The following is a 21197-nucleotide window of genomic DNA, read 5'->3' on the forward strand; positions in this document are numbered from 1 at the left end:
TCTTCTCTTTCTGATGCTTTTTGGTGGTGGGGGGGGGGCACTTTCTCCTAAATACTGGAAAAATAGGTCCTGGTAAGTTGGTCCCTGACCTCACAGCCCCACTTCCAGTAATAATTCCCTTAAGAAATAACATCAAAGGCCTTAAAGAGCATTCCCCAAAGTGTGATCCAGTGGTAGTGAGAAAGAGGAATTGAGGAGGTTCCAGATGCATCATTAAATATATTGAACCACTCAAAGGGGAATCTGTCCCTTTTCATTTCTCTGACCATCACTGTGGTTGTGTTGGGGGGAAACTCTCAGTTTGGGGCCACCATGACCAGAATATGTTCTTACATTTGTGCATCTCATTCCATAAAGAAAATGCTGACCTCAGGCTCAGAATTTTGGCAGGCACTAGGATCTAGCTAGAATTTAATTATATTGCTTTCCATCTTGGGGGGAGGGGTTGTTTTGTGGCTATCTTGTATTTATAGAAAAAGATACAACTGTTCATATAGTCATACATTCCCATGCCCAGATGGTACTCAGATATGGTAATAGACCATGGGGGTATACAAGAAAGGCTGCCCAGGGAAGGCTGCATTTTAAAGGCAGTGATTCCTAACCTCACAGCACCTAGGAATCCCAGGGTAGTTATCAAAATCCCAAAGCCCAGGCCCTTCCCCAAGACCAGTTCCATCAGAAACTCTGGGCATGGGATCTAAGTAAGGGTGTTTATTAAGCCTCCAGATGACTTCAGTGCTCAGCTTAGAGACAGTGTTTCCAACTGATCCTAAGTCTGAGCGTAAATGAGATTGAACCTCTTTTCCACACCAGAGCGGCAGGATCAGCGTCTGGAACATGAATAACCAGGACTGACCACAGTCCTAACAACGCAGCCAAAAAACTGTAGATTTTTAGAGCTGGAGGGAATCTGAGAACACAGAGTCTAGATCTTCATTTTATCTTTGAGGCCTTGAAAGACCAAGAAACTTTCTGGGAATTGCCCCCTAGGAGGCCAGGGTAGGGCCCCTTTCCCAACACATGCTGCCTCTCTGGTGGCTATAAGGGCCTCATTTGTGGATTGATCTGGAAGAAACTACAGTTTGTTTGTTTGTTTGTTTAAGATTTATTTATTTATGAGAGAGAGAGAGAGCGATGGGGGGAGAGAGAGAGAGAGAATGCGCATGAGAAGGGGGAAGGTCAGAGGGAGAAGCAGACTCCACGCCAGGCAGGGAGCCCGATGCAGGACTCGATCCCAGGAAGCCAGGATCATGACCTGAGCTGAAGGTAGTCACCTAACCAGCTGAGCCACCCAGAAACCCAGCTAAAGTCTTTTTTGAGGAATAAGTTAAGAGACACAAAAAGTTGGAAAGTCGGCTCCCAGAAAGTACATAAAGGAGATATTATACAAGTACATAAGGGAGATGTTATACCAAGCCCAAGAGGTACCATGGACATTCTATATTTGGAAAGTGTTAGATTAAAGAAATTGAAATGAGTTTCATCATTGCAGGACTTCTCAGGGCCTTCAATTTACTAGCATGCATAGGGAATCTCTGGGAGGAAAGAGTACAGGAAGCACTTATTTGCCTTTTAATGTGGAACATCTCACAGAACTAGCTTTTCTGGGGGGAAATACTAGGTGGGCACAATTTCCTAAAGCTCGGGTCTGCTCCCTCCCACTCACCCCACTTTCCTTATCCTAGAAGCACTTATTGCTTAGATATTTGTTTATTGTCTGTCTCTTCCTCACTAAAATGTAGGCTCCTTGAGGAAAGGCAGTTTGACTCCATAGCTGTATCCCAAACCCCTCCAGTGGTGCCTAGGCCTTCATCAATATTTGTGGAAAAGAATTAATGGATAGTCTCTTACCACATCAGTAGCCATGACTGGTTACCTAGTGGGACTCCTCCTATTCATGGTCGTAGAGCTCTCACCGCCATGTTAGGCTGAATTTGTGAGTCTCCATGCTACAGGGACTCTCACAGGACTGAGCAGCCCCGGTTGGCACCTTGGCGAATGGCCAAGCTCTGGCACAAATGAACTCTGTGACCCTGGATAACTCAGTTGACTTCTCTGGGTCCCCTTTTCCTTATCAGTTAAGGTGGGTGGACTGGATTAGACAATGTCCGAATGTCCTTCTCCGTTATTGTACAACAAGTGGCTAATTTAAAATATCTGATATAACTGAGGTTTTTCTATTTCTCCTTGGAGTTCTATCAGTTTTTGCTTCATGTAATTTGAAGCTCTGTTATCAGGCCCATAAATATTTAAGATTGTTATATCCTTCTGATGAATTAACCATTTTATCATTATGAAATAACCTCCTTTGTCCTTGGCAATATTCTTGGCCCTAAAATCTATTTTGTCTGATATTAATATATCTGCCCCAGCTTTTTTGTAAATGAGTGTTACCATGGTACACCCTTCTCCATCATTCTTTTAACCTAACTTTTAAGCCCACTATTAGAAGTGGGCTTCTTGGATAGACAACCTATAGTTGCTTCTTGCTTTTTTTACCTAATCTCTCAATGTCTGCCTTCAAATCAAAACATTTAGATCCCTTAAATTCAATGTGGTTACTGACATTATTAGTTTTATTAAGTAATCTCTATGCCCAAAGTGGGGCTGGAATCCACAACTCTGAGATCAGGATTCGTGTGCTCTATGGACTGAGCCAGCCAGGTATCCCAATATGACTAGGTTTAAGTTGACCATCTGATGGTTTGTTTTCTGTTTGTTCTACTTATTCCTTTTCCATTTTTCCCTCTTTTTCTGCCTACTTTTGAAATGATTATACTTTTTTATAATAGTTTTTTGAGGTATAATTCATATACCATACACTTCTCTCATTGAAAGTGTGCAATTCAGTGATTCCTAGTGTATACACAAAATTGTGCAAAAGTTATAGAACATTTTGATCACCCCAAAAAGAAACCCCATGTCTTTTAGCTATTACCCCCAAATCCTCCCTCTGGTACCCTTTCCCAGCCCTAGATAGTCACTAAGCTACATTCTGTCTCTGTAGGTTTGCCTATTCCAAACATTTCATGTAAATGGTGTCACATAGTATGGCCTTCCATGACTGGCTTTCTTTAACTCAGCACAGTGTTTTCAAGATTCATTCATCTTGTAGCATGTACCAGTGCTTCATGCCTTTCCACGGTTGAGTTCTACCGTATGGACCTACCACATTTTTTTCTTTATCCATTTTCTATTGATGAACATTTGGGCTGTTCCTACCATTTGGTTATTATGAATACTATTGCTGTGAACATTCATATTTTGGTGTAGACATATGTTTCATTTCTCCTGACCATGAACCTAGCATGGCATTGCTGGGCCAGGGACTAACTCTGTGTTTAACATTCTGAGTCCTGCCACACTGTCCCAGAGTGGCTGCCCCAGTTTACATTTCTGCTAGTGGAGCGTCAGTGTTTTTAATTCTTCGCATTCTCTCCAATGTGGGTTAGCAACTGCCTCCTTGCCTACAACCATCCTGGTGGGTGTGAAGTTCTTATCTCACTGTGGTTTTGATCGCATTTCCCTGAAGACTAATGATGGGGAGCATCTTTTCATGTGCTCTCTGGCCATCTTTAGGTCTTTGGTGAACTTATTACTGTTGATGATTTCTTTTTTTTTCTCTAATGGCTTATTTGCTCTAAGTCTTCGTATTGTTATTTTAGTGGTTGTTTTAGGGTTTATAGTACACATCCTTATGACTACTTTCATGTGATCTTGTATCATTTCATGTAAATTCAACAACCTTACCAAAGTGCACTTTGATGTTTCCACTCCTGGCTTCTGTCCTGCTGTTGTCACATCTCTGGTTAAATTATAGGCTCTCCTCTTTGTAGTACCCCAGGACTCTGCTACCTGGAGGGAGTAAGCTTGTTGTGGGAAGCTTGGAAAGCTTGGAAAGCTGTGGGAAAGTAAATGGGTTTGCTTTTTGGCACTTTGCCCTGTTCCTGAAGGTCAGGCCCAGGTTCATCTGGGAGGATCACCAGAGAGAACATCAAGAAGGGCCTGGCCTCAAATGCAAGAAAGAGGAGAGGTGATCTCAGAATGATAGAAATCCTGAGGAATCGCTAGGGCACCTTTGCCGCTTCCTGGATTCTCCTAGGGGTCTCCCTGCCTGCATTCCGTGGCATCCAACCATTGGGTTCATGACTAATACCTTTGTCAGTTACAGTGATTCTGTGTGAGTCAGATAGGGGCAACAGAGAGTCATGGGCTTGGTAACAGAGAGAGCTGGGCTCAAATACCAGCTCTACCACTCAAAGATAGACCCACAAACAAGATATTAAACTCTCATAAGCTTCAGTTGCTTCGCCTATAAAATGGCAGTGGAGGGAGGGGTGGTGCAGTGAGGTGGGCAACTCTTACTTCATAATGTTGCTAAAACAATTAAATGAGGTGATATGGGTAAAAGGATGTGACATTACAAGCACTGCATTAATATTTTATCCCCTCTATATGCCTTAATGTGAGTCAATTACATTTTGCTTTTCTTATGTTTCTCAAACATTCATAATTCAGGGACTACATGAAGCTAGAGAATCTTTTTTTCCTTTTCATACACGAAAACTCTAGTGACTTCAAATGTCTTTATGGAGTTGTCAGAAACTCCCTGCTTCTCGATGTGTAGGACTGCCATTTATTGGGCTGACTCAATGCCAGGGATGTGCTGGGCAGCCCGCATGCCTCATTTCCAAAGCCAGTTATCAACCCCAGGGGACGGGCAGAGTTTCTCAACCTTGGTACTGCTAACATTCGCGGCCAGGTAATTCTGGGTTGTGTGGGCTGTCATCTGCCTTGTAGGATACTTAGCAGAATCCCTGGGCTCTCCACTCTAGATGCCAGGAGCAGCCCCTCAGTTGTGACAATTAAAAAAAAATCTGCGGGGGCGCCTGGGTGGCTCAGTGGGTTAAGCTGCTGCCTTCGGCTCAGGTCATAATCTCACGGTCCTGGGATCGAGTCCCGCATCGGGCTCTCTGCTCAGAAGGGAGCCTGCTTCCCTCTCTCTCTCTCTGCCTGCCTCTCTGTCTACCTGTGATCTCTGTCTGTCAAATAAACAAATAAAATCTTTAAAAAAAAAAAAAAATCTGCGGACATTACCATACATCTTCTGGGGGACAAGATCTCTCCTGGGTGAGAGCCACTGGTACAGAATTGGTGTCTTGTCCATCTCCCTATGAGGAAGCCGTGGTTCAGAGTGGTTAAGGGCTTTGCTCAGAGTCACACAGCTACCAAGTAGTGGAGGCAGGATTCAGAGGGTGTCCAGCATAATGGTGACTGGAGAATATATTCTTATTATAAAGACAGCTTCCAGTACCTTTGACATTCCTGGCCTCAGCTCTGTCTTCTGTGCTAAAGATGCTTGAACTCCAGACTCTCTCCTCTGGAAACCCAAGAAAGGCTCCCAGAGAAGAGATTAGATGGTCATTATTCATAGGCAGGGCTCCGAGGGCTAACCGTACCCTATCACCTGTAGTTGACCCCTGAGTATGCTTTTCCTTGCCATCAGGGGTGTTACGATTCTGATCACATCCCCCAAAAGATATGTCAAAGTCCTGACCATTGAATGTCCTCTTTGGAAACAGAGCCACTGCTGATATAATCAAGTTCAGATGAAGTCATCAGGGTAGGTAGGCCCCTAACCCCATAGTCCTGGTGTCCTTGTGAGGAGGGGAACACTCTGGGCACAGACAAGGGGAAGAGGGCCACATGAGGCTGGAGGAAAGGATCTGAGTTACAGCCACAAGCTGAGGAAGCTGGAGAAATCAGAAGAGCCAAGGAAGCAGGTTTCCCTAAAGGCTCTTAGGAACCCAACCCTGAGACACCTGGATTTCCAGCCTCCAGGCTGCCGAGACAGGACATTTCTATTGTTTCATGCCACCCAGTTTATTATACATTTGACTTTGCACAACACAGGTTTGAACTGCAAAGGTCCACTGATAAGCAGATTTTTTTCAACAAATTTGTTGAAAATAATATTTTCAACAAATATTATTTTCCTTTTCTTATGATTTTCTTCATACCATATTTTCCTCTAGCTTCCCTACTGTTAGAATACAGTATACAATGCCTGTAGGACACAATTACGGGTCCATTGACCATTTACATGACCAGTAAGGCTTTGGTCAACAGTAGGATGTGAGTAGTTGAGTTTTGGAGAAATCAGCTGCATGGTGGGGGGTGGGTGCCCTAACCTCCACTATCCTTTAGAGCACCCCCAGGAGAATACTTCCTAGGTCCTCTGGCAGCCCTGAGCGCCCCATATTTTGATATGACTGTGCTCCTCGGTCCCCATTCAGTTATAATACCTGGCCATTAATCAGAATCATGAAAGATAATTGACTTACCTACAATAAACCCACAAGTTAGATGGTGCCTCCCACTGATTACATGGCAGAGATAACGATCTGGCAGCGAAATGATAGCTCAGGGACCTTCCTAGATAGCAACTGCCCACTAAGACGCCCACACGTGGTGTGTCAGTGGCCTGGGCGGGCCATGTCAGTGCCTTATCATGCTCGATAACAGGAGGTACCCTACGGTCCCGAGATAAGGGGTAGAAACTTCACAGGATCTGACTCAGTGGCTTTGGTTACCCTCAGGTCACAAAGGAACACACAGAAGGAAATGAACCCCAGACAACTAGGAGTATGATACAGACAGCAAATCACCAAAGGTAGCTAAGAGCATTCAAAATCTAAAATCCAGAGCAATTTATTCTGGGCGAGTAAACAAATTGCCGCAAACAGACTCATATGAAGTCTGAGATTCTTTGAGGCTCAATCAGCCCTTAGAGGTCAGATGCATCCCAAATTAGGCCTCTCATCTTTCCCAGCCCAAACCCCATGGGATGTTCCATATTTTAAGGACCACATGGACCAGCAGAACTTGGAAAGGGTTCTGTACTTTAGTCTTTCTCTGGAAAGTTCATAAGGCCCATTAGCATATTAAAGACAAATTCTGCTGGAAAGACATCCAATCAACTCCTTTTGGAGGAGGCAGCAGATGTATTCTTAGCCCATTTGCTTCACAGAATTTGAGGCTGAGGCCCAGAGAAGTTAGACGTTTTTTTCAAAGGTCGCACAGGCAGAAAATGACCTTGGATGACTCAACCAGGGTCTTCAGATCCCAAATCTGGTGCTCGTTCTATGTTTTCATTTCCCCATTAACTGGTTTATTAATAAACATTCGTATGCTACCATGTGGTGAGGCAGGAATATAAAAATGAATAAGGTAGACCTCGCCTTGCATGTAATTTACTCTTTCTGGAGTGAATGAGCAGCAGACAGACAAATAATGGGAAGATTGTGCAGAGAGGGAGGGAAGGGACAGAACGGCTGACTTCAGGATGAACACAGAACGCGTTAGGCTCGAGGTTTCCCATGAGGTTACTGTTGTTCTGGTAAGTCCCAGCACCGAGGCTTGTCATCCCTGCCACCCACAGCCTCTGCCAAGGAGAGTGGGGTGGATGCCAGGGCAGGGGGCAGCCCACTAACTTGGCAAAGCTGATTGGGTCAAGGGGCCCAACCCATGAGCCTATCCAACACGGACAACATGCTTGTTCCCCCCAAATGGGATGACCCATCGGACGCCCTCCAAACTGGACCTTGGGGCTATGAGAAGAGGCAGCGATCAGGGAGGCTGAAGAGGAAAGAACAGCTGAGGGAGGGCATGAGGTACATAGAGCACCCTGAGGGGTCTGGGGGATGAGGAGGCGAGCAGCGGGAGAGAGAGCACGGCAGAGCCGGGAGAAGAGGCTGGAAGGGAGCAGCCGCCTCCCTTCTATGGCTGCCCTGCGCTGTTGCGGGGCGGGGGGGGGGGGGGTTCTCCATCACAGGTCCTGAGGCTTCATTTCTGAGAGACCCGCCTTCCTTGGCACCCCCACCAGCCCCACCTGAAATAGGAACTCTGCGCTTGCTTAGTGAAAGTGCCTAACTCCTTTTTTTCCAGTCACGGCCAAGTCGTGTCACATACCACTCACCGTTTTAACCGTTTTAGATGCAGTCCGGTGACAGGAAGCACATTCGTTGTTCCACTGCCAGCACCACCCACCCCCAGAACCCTCTCCACCTCGCGCAGCTGCAGCTCTATGCCCGGGAAACATACCTCCCCACTCTCCCTTGCCCCCAACGCCTGGCTACCCCCACGCTGTTTCCCGCCTCTATAAGTCTGACTGCCCTAAGGGCCTCAGGTAAGAGGCATGTACAGTATTTGTCCTGGGAGGGCTTATTTCATTTCATATGATAGCCTCAAGCTTCACCCATGTCGTTCCATGGGTCAGAACTTCCTTTTTAAGGCTGAATAATATTCCATTGTATGAAAATGTCCCATTTCGCTTATCCTTTCGTTCACCGACGGACACCCTGGGATGCTTCTAGCTTTTTGGCGATTCAAGTAATGCTGCCATGAACATAGGTACACAGCGACCTCTGAGACTCTGCTTTCAATTCTTTGAGGTGTTGAGACTCCTGGCAGGGGTACAGGAAGAAATGGGGCTACCCAGGCCAAAGGTGGTGCATAGTCAACTGAGGTCCAAGAAGGTGAGCGGAGGAGATGCCCTTCTTCTTCGGGGTTGTATCCTGGCACCTAGCTTTCGGTTTGCTACCCTCCAGCCTCTGCCCCAGGAGTCTCTCTTCAGGAAGAGACAGATCAGCCTGAGGCACAGTTCTCACGCACTCAGCCTTTCCCCTCCCTTCACCAGGCTTTTCAAGCAGGCTTTTCTAGAACGGAAGCTCCGTGAGGCAATGATTGCCCCATTCTGTTCACTCCCCCACTCTAGCACCTGCTGAGGGCCTGCTACAAGGCACACTTCAAGCAAATGACATTGAGAAGTCATTAACACCTTAAAGTGAGTTAAACTGCTGTGTTCTTTTTTCCATCCTCCCCCATAAACTTCCACCCCTTAGTTTTGTTCTCGTTTTGTCCAGGAAAGTCTATAGTTTACATTAGGGTTCACTGCTGGCATCGCATGGGTTTGGACAAACGTAGAATACCATGCATCCGCCATGATAGCTTCCTATCCCACGGGGCCCATCACAGTCACCCGCGGAGGGTTTTGAAAAGTTTTTTAGGTTTAGGTTCCACCTTAGAGATTCCTGTTTGAAGGGAGACCCAGGAATCTGTACCTTTAAAAAAGCCTCAATGATTATAAGGGGCAGCTCCATTAGGAACCATGACATTAAAGACAGAATTTCAGACACCCTACAAGATGGGAGGATGGTCCTATCGTGATACCGTCAGGGCGCTGCCTGCTTGGCCTTCCTACCTGTCCTGTCCCATAGCTCCATCTGAAGGCCAGACGAGACCAGACTGTATAATTCGCTGCTAATTAGACATCTCCACCTGGCATCTCAAATGTCACTTCTCCCAAGCAAAATCTATAGTAATCCTAATCCCCACTCAGAAACCAACTCCACCTCTGACCTTTTGACTTTGGAAGGTGGCAGCTCCAATCTTCCGCCTGCTCAGGACAAGACTCTTGAAGTCAACCTTAACTTCTAGATACATCTAATCTGTCAGCAATGCCTGGTGCCTTGACCTTTAAAATAAACCCAGATCTGACCACTTTTACTCCCTCCACTTCCACTGCTATAACAGGTCTCCCTGCTTCTGCCCTGGCCCCTTCCTGTCTGTCCTTGACCGTAAGCCAGAACTGGCCTATAAACATGAAGTCAGATCACGTCTTCCCAGCTCACAATGCTCCCCTGGTTCCCATCTCACTAAGAGGAAAAGCTGAAGTCCTTACAATGGCCTATAAGACCCCTCACAATCCTTGTGGTCCCTACGTCACCCCCTGGTCTCTCATTTCACATGCTATTTGCCTCCCTAACTCTTCCAGGCACATGAGCCTCTTGAAATTCCTGGAACAGGCAGGTAACTCTACCCCAGGGCATTTGCACTGCTGTTTGCTCCTCCTGGAATGCTCCCCCTCCAGAGAGCCACTGCGCTGGCTTCCCCATACCCTAAAAATTTTCACAGGACACCCTGTGTAAAATTTCAAATTTCCTGCCCCTTTGCCAGAACTGCTATCTTTATTTTTCTCCTGAGGACTTAGCTCTGGTTATATTACCTGCTGACTTGCTTGTTTATTCCTGCCTGGGTCCTCCCACTAGATGCCAGAGCCACGAGGCAGAGCTAGCCATCGGCTCTGTCCCTGCGGAGCCTGGGAGCCCAGAATGGGCCTCGTGCACAGTGGCTCTCATCCTCCCTTGCCCCACCATGGCCCCTCCTTTCCTCTTAGCCTCTGGCTCACATCCCATCTGTCTTCCATGTGCTGAGCCGTCCCCCTTTTGACCCTCTCATAGCTCCTCTATTGGGTCTCCACTCCCCAGAGGATCTCTTCCTTGGTGGGGGTCTTCCCAGTTTCCAAAAGCTTCTTTCTAAGAGGAAAATTGGCAGCAATCTCTCAGTGGTACCCCTTAACTTTCAAGACACTGTTCAAGCTCCCTGCTTCAAACACAAGGTCCCCGCCAGTGGGGCCCAGCCCGCCTCTGCAGACAAACCTTTAACTCCTGCCCACCTCTGTGCACCTTCAACTCCATAGGCTGTCTCTGCTCTACTGCCTTTGCACATGCAGTTCCTTCTGCCTGCCATGCCGTCCCCCCGCCCCGAACCCAGGCCCTCCTACACCACGTCCAGCAAGCCCCGTGTTAGCCTTCAAGTGCCGCTGATGGGAGCACCTGCAGAAAGCCTTCTAAGAACCCCATGGCTACCACCCCTTCCACTGCCCCCTTGGCTCCCCAAGTGAGCTTGAGCAACACCACCCTGCATCACAACCCTTATTTACCCATCTCTGTGATTAGTGCAAATTCTCTGCATGCCTGGTCCTCACACTGGGTCCGGCACTGGACAGGGGCTCTGTATATGTTTCCTGCATGAACAAGTCTCCAGAACTGCGAAAACATGGCGCAAGTCAGCAATAATGGTGCAAATGTCCTTGACAGTTTTGCCAGCTAATTGAACTCACTATTTGGTAGTTGTAAGAATGTTCCAGAATACATCATTGCAGGTGTATCTAAAAATTTGGACGGGGCGATAAATGACCTCTCAGGGTATCTGTGCAGTTCAAACTGGACTGGCTAAACAGTCTCCCCATAGTTTTACCATTTTTCCGTGTGTGTGTGTGTGTGTGTACATATTTACATATAAATATGTTGTATGCACATGTATCTCTGTGAGCATATTCTCCAGCATGTGGCTGTCAGGCTATCCTATAATCGCCTCCCCCAGCTGGTTGACCCTCCCGCATTCACGTAGGTGAAGGGATAAACCATCAAAACTATAGTCACTTTTTCCTGAAGTCTCTAGAGCTTACATATTTACTAAGATGTATGCTTCTAATTATAGGGCCTTGTCACGAAATCCTTTCATGTTAATTTTAGTCCACTTTATTCTAGAATCATAGAAGACCCCTAAAATTTTCATGAAGAACTTCTCATAGGCCAAAGACAGTAATGACATCTGTCACACGAACTACTTTTAACCTTTCCAAATCATCTGTGTGATTCCAGCTAATGATTTAGTTTAACAGCTCTGAGCATGCCGTTCATTCATTCACGCAGAGGCTCTGCTGGTCATTCGGCCACTGCTTGCTGGGTGGACGCGAGGGCAAGTCCAAGACGACAAATAAATGAGATGTTTAACTAATGAGATATGCTGAAAGAGAAAGAAAGAGTGCCAGGGTACCAGAGCCCCGGACTGAGGGCCCTACTGCAGGCCACACGGGCCCGAGCACCTCTCTGCAGAGGTGACACTTGAAATGAAACCCAATGACCAGAGGAGCCAGCCACACGGCAGGGGTTGAAGGGGAGGAGGCAAGGGCAAGGTGGTGGGATATTGTCCTTTGCCAGCATGGAGGGGGCAGGCCTAGCCGCCCGCTCCACCCCTTCCTCCAGCAGACGCTCCCCCTCCCTGACCACTGCACTCCGGTCATTTGTTCATTTGTTCGAGCAGCTGTCTCTGTGTCCCCAAGACCCAGCTCCATGGGCTGTGGCTGTGCCTAGATGTGGCCCACCCTTTCACCCCTGTACCTAGTCACAGTGTTTGACCAACAGGTGGAGTTCAACAAATGCTTGTGGCATTGCTGAGTAACGCTGACTTCGCCGCAAAGCCGATAGTGGCCAGTCCTATGTTAGAGGTTCCCAGGGCTGTCTTGGAGACAAGAATTCCCAAAGCCGGGTGAAGTGTCTTTTAATTTTTGGATTATCGGTCAATGATCCTTGGGGGAAGATAACATACACAGGAACTAACGGGAAGGAGAGGGGAAGCAGTAGGAGCAATATGAACCATGGCCAAAAATGGGATTTCAGGATTTTGCTGTTCACTTTATCAGGTCATAGTTCCAGATGCCATTGCTCTCCACAGCTAGGAGGGCCCCCCCTGTGCTGGGCACAGTGAGGCAGGCTTCAGAGCCTCTCACCCTCTCAGGTGTGGCCAGAGCCCGCCATCCTGCTCACGTGGTCGGTGAGACAGAGCTGCTGGGGCCGCGTGACTCAGCCCCGAGGGAACCCAGCATGCCCACAGGTGCAGTCAGTGTCCAAGGAGCAGCCACACCCTCAAAGGGTCTGCGAACACTGGCCAGTTGTGCACTTTGCCTCTGATGACGCAGGCACCTAAAGAAAATACTAGCAATACAATTACTTGTGATCTAGAATCCCACAAATTGGCTCAATGAGGCAGTTAGTGTCGTGTCAGCAACAAGTACCCTTGTGGTATCTCTAGAAGGTTGAGCTCTGGAGGTGTGACTCAGACCTGCTATCAAAAACCTTTGGTTAAAAGTCATAATAGATAGCATCTGTCCAGTGTGGACTGCGTGCCAGATACAGAGCCGAGTGCCTTATCTTGGTTAATTTGCCCAGCTAACCTGTGAGGCTGGTATTATCATTAACCTCATTTTACAGAACAGGCAAAATGAAGCTGGGAGGTCAAAAAACCGGCCACGGTCTCTCAGTGATGGGGGGCACTTGTTCTCAGGCCAGGGAGTTGGTATTTCTAAAACAATGGTTCATCTTGTTACCAGGATCTGCACTTTTCTAATCCCATTTGCAAAAGTGAAACAGCCCTGGGAGGCCTCTATGCATGTCATAATATTAACCTGTAGTGCTTGCTGCTGAAAGCGAGGCCCTGGTTTGAATCCTACCATAGAAGGTTCCAGTTCTTGTGCGTTAGAAATAAAATTGGTCAAGCACCTGCTTGTGGCAGAAATGGGATTCAAATCCAGACAATCCTATACTTTTTAGTACATTACCAAATAAATACTGGAGGAAAAAATTTAGTTTTTATTTTAAATACTGATAGCTAGAGCCCAGGGAAGCTCTTTAGAGTCTTGAATACTTTTGAATGGTGTCAAAGAGTTCTGGGACCAGAAGGCCTCAGAACAGCTGTAGGAGGCAGTCGCACCTTCCTGATATAGTTGGGTCCCATGCCCAGCCCAGCCCAGCCGTCTTCCTGCACGGATGTCATGAAAACCAGAGCTTACCAGCCATGCTGACCCCCGCCAGGCCCTCCCTCACCCCATCTCAGAACAAGCATCCTCAGAAGCAGTACTTTCTGGGACATCCTGGGTCCCCATGGCGGGGAATTTGAAAGTCTCTACTAGATGGGGTATCAGGGTGACCGCTACACTGTTCTTACCAGATCCTTCCCTCCCAGTTCCTCTTCCTCTGAACATCATGGCACAGTCTCATATTTATTGCTCCAATGATAAGGCCAAGATCTCTTTTCAGGATTTCTGGGCGGAAGGCAGTATGGGAAAATCAGCAAGTTCACGAGCACTGGAGATTTTCAAACAGAGGCAGGACAAGACCTTGTTGGGGTGTTCTGGAGGGGATTTGGCCACAGGAGAGACATCCACGTTCTCTGAGATCTCTGAGTTCTCTGAGATCCCTTAGAAAGCTCTGACCGCTCACAAAAGCAAGGGCATTACAGTTGATAAAACCGACGCACTGGTACTGCTCTTAGACTCAGTGACTCTAGGAAGTGGTATTCACGAAGGGGCTTGCAGTAAGCCCAAATCCCAAAGCCTCTGAGGGCTGCAGCCTCATCTGTTGGGACACGCAGAGACCGATGGCATACAGCAACAAAAGTTAAGCCTACACCTTTATTAATCAGGCAAGTGGAGAGAGCATGATACTCCAAGACAGGAGAACACAGATACCGCTGGATTCTTTGCAAGGCTGTGCCCAGCTGTAACCATGCTGGGTTTTCCTTCTCTTTACCCTAACCCCACATTGTCATTATCAAGTCCCCTTGTCTATATCGCATTGGGAGCAAACACTGTACCTCTAAATAGATTAGGTCATTAAGAAGGTCATGAGGAGGAAGTGAGAACTTGGTTGTGTGAAGTGACTCACTGAATGGCAGAGAATGTTTCCAGCAGAGCCTAAATTTGAACCATGCTCTCCTGGCTTGTGAACTCTTTCCACTGCACCACAGCCAGCTTCGACACCTGTGGAGGCAGGGACGTCACAGCCCCCACTGTGGGAATGGGTGTTCTCTTGCCCTTGACCCAGACAGGGGGTCTCCTACATAGACCCGTCAGGTCTCAGACTCTGTGCATCCTCTCCCAGCAACCCCCGGGCCTCAGGCCCTGGGATGTCCTTGGAAGGCCAGTGCCTGGAGGAGAGGAACTGGCCAGGAACATCCAGACACCCTCAGGCAAGCAAAGAAAAGGGAGAGAAGCAAGAGACCCACATTGCTCAACTCTCTGTTGGCAGGCACTGTACTAGACATTTTATTTTTAAAGTTAACTCTGGATGCAAGTAACACATACATGCCGAAAAGTATGCAGACCATAAGCTCGTAGCTTGATGGATTTTCACAAACAGACCCATGTAACTAGCATGTAAACAGTAATTACCAACACCTCCAAAAACAGTAATTACCAACACCCCAAAAGTCTCCCTTGTGCCCCTTTCTAGGCCCTCTCCCCAAAGGTGACCACAACTCTTAGCTCCACCAGCAGGGACTGGCTTGGAGTGTTTTTGAAGTTTATGGACATGAACATGCACTTTATCTTTCTTGGTGTCGGGCTGCTCTCTCTCGACACTGGTGGTGACATTCACCCTAACCGTTGTGTGTAGTCTGTCCGTTCTCACCGTACAGTACTTCACTGGATGGCTCTATTATAACGGATTTCCCACTATCTGCCGGTGAACATTTGGGTGGCTTGCTGGACGTAGCCATTGTGACAGATGCTACGAACATGCGGACATTCTCATATATGTCTTTTGGCAGCTACATGCGCATATTTCTCTTGGGTACAGGATTGCAAGTGGCATCGCTGGGTTCCCTAACACACGCACGTTTAACTTTGCAAGAAACGGACCCATAGTTTGCCAACAGGGATGAGCGGATTCCCACCCCGTCCTGCAGCGTATGCGTGCTCTGCCCCATCCTCCTCCTTGCCCACACACAGCCTATTTACACCAGGCACTTTGGACGATGGATCATTTGGGGGCAGTCAGGTGGTGCTTAAAGGGCATGGACTTTGGAGCACAGCCCGGCTTCTTCTTCTGGCTCCACATTGTACTAGTTGTGTGACCCGGGCCAACTGCCCTAGCCTCTCTGTGCCTCAGCTTTCTCCCTTGTTAAATGGGGATAATAACAATAGTCCCATCCTCTCAGGGCTGTTGTGCATTTAGGACAGTGCTTGTCACCTGTTTACCACTCTACTCAGGTTGGCTCTCATACTTACTCCAAGCAAACTGCAAGAGGCCTTTGCAGTGGTCTTTAGGGTCCCTGGAAAGCCACTACCCGTTAGCCTCTGTCATTGGCCATAGCCAGGGGCCGTGTGGGGCACTCATGTCTGTGCTCGGTGTTTGGGGAGGAGGATTCCCACCCCTGAGGAGTGGAAAAGGTGAGGGAGTAGGGGGTGTGGGAGGGAGTGGTGCAGGAGAAGGGGAAGGGATTGCCAAGGGGATGGGTCTCTCTCATCAGTGTCTCCCAAAGAAGAAAGGGCCAGAGGAGACTCCATGGCTTGTACCGGCAGCTGCCTCTCCGGGCTTCTCTCACAATCTTTCTAGCTCCTTCCCCATACACACAGTTAATTGCTTTGGAAGAGCTCGCGGTTATTTAGAGAACAGAAAGAGGGGAAAATGTCTAAAATACTCAGAACAATATGGAGAAATTGAATCGCAACGGCGATTGGTCTGATGGGCTATGCTTTTGAAGTAAATGAAAGCCTAATCAATATTTCTTTTTATTTCTTTTAAAGAAATGATTGTTTCCTACCCCCATTTAGTTCCCTCTTACGATTTTTGCCAGAAGAGACGTTCTCCCATTTTTAAACCAAGCACTGCTGTGAATCATGCCACATTAAAAATCAAAGTTTGTACTCATGGCAACTGACAGCGCTGGGCAATGGAAACAGTTCTCTGTTAGAAACTTCATGAGGCTAACAGCGCCCCTCAAGAAAGGTTTTTAAAGAAAACTAGCCATGCCATTTGCTGGGGCCAGAACATATGCTGAAGGTTCCCTTCTTGGAGTCACAACCCACTGAGAGAGAAGTGGCTTCCGTGGGGAGGACACAGTGAGGGGGAATCACCGGGCTCCCAGGAAAGAGCACTCACTCGGTGAATCCTTCAGAGCCTGGGAACTGCCATTTCCACATGTGTGACAAGGGAGCATTAGAGCAGGTGTCCAGTGAGCACGACTAGCTGCACCACTCGGAGACTCTAAGAGTAACTTGGCCATTGGAGAACTCCTGCCTACCTTTCTCTCCTGACTTCCTTTCAATGCTCTCCTTCTTGGTCCAGACCCCCCACCTCCAGCATCAGAGCCCCCCTGTCCTGCTTTAGTTTCACCTCTTTGCTGTCCCATGGTGGAGGGACTGACTCCTAAAATGTTGAGCGACTCTAGCAGACCCCAGCAGGACAGCAACAGAGACCTTAGCCCTACCCACAGACCCATCCCTGAAAAGCTGATGCCTCTCTCTCTTTCTCTTTCTTTCTCTCTCCAGACTCTTTTAATACTAAAACTGAAATGCCCAGGAAGGAAACAATTCTTTTCAAAACTTTAATAGTAAAATAAAGTCCTCTCCAGAGACCAGTCCATCTGTACCTCTCACTCACAAGGAGAGAAACCCGATGCTCAGGTGTGTGAAGTAGTTTCGCCAAAGTCACACAACTGGTAATGACAGCACAGGGACTAAACCCCAGGTTTTCTTGATCACACAGTGGTATTCTTATTAACCAGGAAAGGGGGAAAGGAACAAACATCACTGAGGAATTGTTATGTGCAATGAATCTTGAATGACCTAGGTAAAAAAAAAAAAAAAAAAAATGATATCATTGGCCCCATTTTACAGATGAGAAAACTGAGGCTCACAATAACTTCCCCAAATTGTTCTTGGTAGCAGGAGAATGTAACACTTTCCTACTTTCAAAACCTTGCTTTATCTTTCCTATGCTGTCACTTTTAATTCAAAAGAAGAATTGTTCCCCTAGAACTTTTCTTCGTGGGAAAACTTGAACTTTTTAAAAAAATGAATCTTGGGCTAGCAGGTTAGATCTCAAGGCAGCCCAAGTTCAAGGTGAACCGCTTAGTGCCAAATAACTTGTTTTGGGAGCAGGAGGGTGGAGCCGTAGAGCTGACAGAAGGCCACACGGGGGCTACAGTGTGATTCCTCCTGAGACCCTGGAAACTTCAATGTCCCTTCAACTGTCCCTTCAACTCATGAAAGACTTGAGTGTGTGGAAATTTCCTAATGGAAAACAGTGAAGGATGGCCAGAACTGGAAGCAGGTCATGTGAGAGGGGCACTAAGGAGGAAACCCCAGAGAAGTCCCAGGGAGGGCGCATCTCCCACAAAGCCAGGGCATTAATTAGGTTTCAGGTCAAATTTTCCCAGGAGTGGGGTTAGGGAGTGGGCGACCGCCTGTCTGCTGATTCCCCTGGGGGGAGGCCGGTCACCCCAGGAAAGCTGTCACGTAGGCCAAAGGCCATCTCAAACTGTGGCTCTTAGTTGGGGTTTCTTGGGGGCCAAGGGAGGGGTGGGGCCTGTGTCTTGATTAACGGTTACAACTTCATTGCAGGAGGTCTCACGGCCCCCTCCCACATGAACACACACACACACACACACACACCCACAGCATCAGGCACACCTGTTAGGGGCGGTCTACAGGACAACACATGTGTATTAGCCTTGGCTTTTGTTTAAAGCACCCGCTCACAGCTCTGGTTCGGGGTATTTACTATGTGAAATGCAGAATGAGTATGTCTGGTGGCTGCTGAGGCAGGGAGGGCTGTCTAGTGGGGCAGGAGACCCCGCGATACATGGCCATCTGATGGCCACCAAGGAGGCTGTGCTGGGCGGAGGGCACGAGGGTGTGGGGGGCAAATTGTGCCTGAGGGCCTCAGGGTCCACGCTGCCAGCCAAGAACAGGAATCACTTATCAGGAACAGCAGCAGGAGGGCGGGATTTATCCAGGAGGGAAAACGGAGACTTTGGTTTGAGAAGCCAGAATCTACTAGAAAAACAGAAAGACAGCGGGAGCCAGAGAAAGACATAACTGGTTCTCAAGAGAGCGTGCCTCCCACATCAAACCGTTATTAGCGTTGGTTTAACTTACCCTTACCATCAACTGTCCACAGCCACCCACACCCAAGACAGCTTCCCAGCAGCCCCAGATCTCTGATCTAATTTTATCCTGGAGAAATGTGGATTTAGAAGGAAACATACAGAAGCCTCGCTTGGGAGAAGGAGGCTGGTGGAAGCCAGGAACTCCAGGCCCCTGGAGAGCACACGAGGTAAAAAGGGAGGGTTCCATGTGGGCAAACCCACAAAAGGCCCCGTGTGTTTGACAATATTTTAGGCCACCACCCAGTGACCGTATTTACCCAGCTCTGGGCAGGGTGACACAAGTCTCTGGAATGCGTACCTTATTTTTGTTCTGCCTGGGTATGTAACCATAAAATGAGGTCTCTGCCTTCAGAGCAGAAAGGACTAATCAGTCTGGTCCGTCTGGGCGGGAACCCTGACTGCGTTTTCCTTGGGCGGGCAGCATCTAGGCCGGAGGACGTGGTGTCCCAGGAAGCCTCGCTGGGTGTCTGGAGCGACGTGCCCCCGTGTGGGAGTGTGTCTGTGTAGAGAGGTGTGTTCGCAGCTGCACCGAGGGTGCAAAGGGAGACGTACGAGCACGACGCTATGACTCAGGCCCAAGGGTGGCTGGAAGATCAGTCCTCTCTTCTGGGCCAGCCAGACATCAGCCTTCCCAGCTCCCGTATGGTGGCAGACTGTCCCTCAGTGTGTCCTTCAGTGATGCCTAGATGCTTCTCCCCTGTGACCCATTATCAACACACATTGACCTATGGGTCCAATCCAGTCCCAGTCCAGATCCCTGCAGAATGAAATCTTTTGCTCCACAAAAGACACTGATGACACTAAGACAAGCCATAGACTGGGAGAAACTACCCGCAAAAGACATATCTGATAAATCACTGTCACACAAGATATATCAATTGTAGGAGTCTACAATCCAACAATACAAAGGCAAACAACCCAGTTAAAAAATGGGCAAAAAGAAGACACAAAAGAAAACATATTATACACATGGCAAATAAGCATTAAAAAAGATGCAGAACATACTATTCAAATTAAAATAACCATGAGATTCCACTACACACCTATTAAAATGGCTTAAATCCCAAACACCAAATGCTGGCGAGGATGTGAACCACCATGAGATCCCAGTGGGGAGAAAGAACAGCCCAGCCGCTTTAGAAGACAGCTGGCAGTTTTTTACAAAACTGTTTTGCTAGAAACACTCTCACCATATGATCCAGCAACCATGCAGCTTGGTATACACCCAAAGGAGCTTAAAACTTAAGTCCGCTCAAAAATCCGCACATGGATGATTATGGCAGTGTGAATCACGATTGTGAAAACTTGAAAGCATCCGAGTTATCCTCCAGTGGATGAAAGGATAGGTACATCTGGACCATGGAATATTATTCAGCACTGGAAAGAAATGAGCTATTAAGCCATGAAAAGGCACGGGCAACCCTAAGTGTGAATTACTAAGTGAAAGAACCAATCTGCGAAGGCTATATACTATATGATTCCAGCTATAGGACATTCCAGAAAAAGCAAAACTGCAGAGACAGTAAAAAAGATCAGTGATTGCCAAGGGCTGGGGAGGGGCAGATGACTAGCCGGAGCACAGAGGATTTTTAGGGTAGTGCGACTACTCTGTATGATACTGTAATGGGGCATATCTGTTATTAGAGGTTCGCCAAAATCCCATCGAATGTACAGGAGTGAACAGTGATGTGAACTATGGGCTTGGGTGGCGAAATGCGCCATCAATTGGTTCATCACTTGTAACAAACATACCACTTTGGTGCGGGATGATGCTTGTGGAGGAAACCGCGCGTGTGCGGGATCAGGGGTACGCAGGAAATCTCTGTATGCTCCACTCAAATTTGGTGTGGGCCTAAAACTGTTCTTAAAAATGTCTATGAAATACTCAAAGAAACAAAGTAGAATTCTTATCTCAGGAAACACAGAATCAACTACTATGCAGACCCCAGCGGCAGGAACCTGCACAAAAGAAACGGGGAGGAACTGTAAATAAGAAAGAAAAGTTTGCTGAAAACCATGTTCCCCTAGTTTTATAGATGTTAAAAATGTACTTTATCATGTCTTCTGGGATAGAGGAGTTTCATATATTATCATGGTATCTTTTAAGACTATTTGGAATTTAAAGAAAAGGGAATTAAATAGATGTAAATACTATGAGCTCTTATTTATTTACTTATTTACTTGAGAGAGAGAGAAAGAGAGAGAGGGTGAGCATGTGCATGTTGAGGAAGAGGGGCTGCGGGAGAGTGAGAGAGAGAATCTTAAGCAGGCTCCACGCCCACCATGGAGTACAATGTGGGACTTGATCTCAGGACCCTAAGATCATGACCTGAGCCAAAAGCAAGAGTCAGATGCTTAACCCACTGAGCCACGTAGGCGCCCCACTCTAGACTCTTTAAAAGCCAAAAATTATTATAGATTTTCCAACCAGAAATTAAAGGGCCACTGACACATCGCACAGGCTTTCATTTCTAATAAGGTAAATATTGACTGCTATGATCTACATGAACAAAAAAGCTCTTTGGGTTCTATCCACTTTTTTTTAAGATGAGAGGTTTCTGGGTTCCCCAAAGTGAGAGAAACCTGTGGAGCCTCCCTGGCAGTGAAAGGTGCGTTTC

Source organism: Mustela erminea, chromosome 11 (genome assembly GCF_009829155.1).
Source record: "Mustela erminea isolate mMusErm1 chromosome 11, mMusErm1.Pri, whole genome shotgun sequence".
Classification (NCBI taxonomy): domain Eukaryota; kingdom Metazoa; phylum Chordata; class Mammalia; order Carnivora; family Mustelidae; genus Mustela; species Mustela erminea.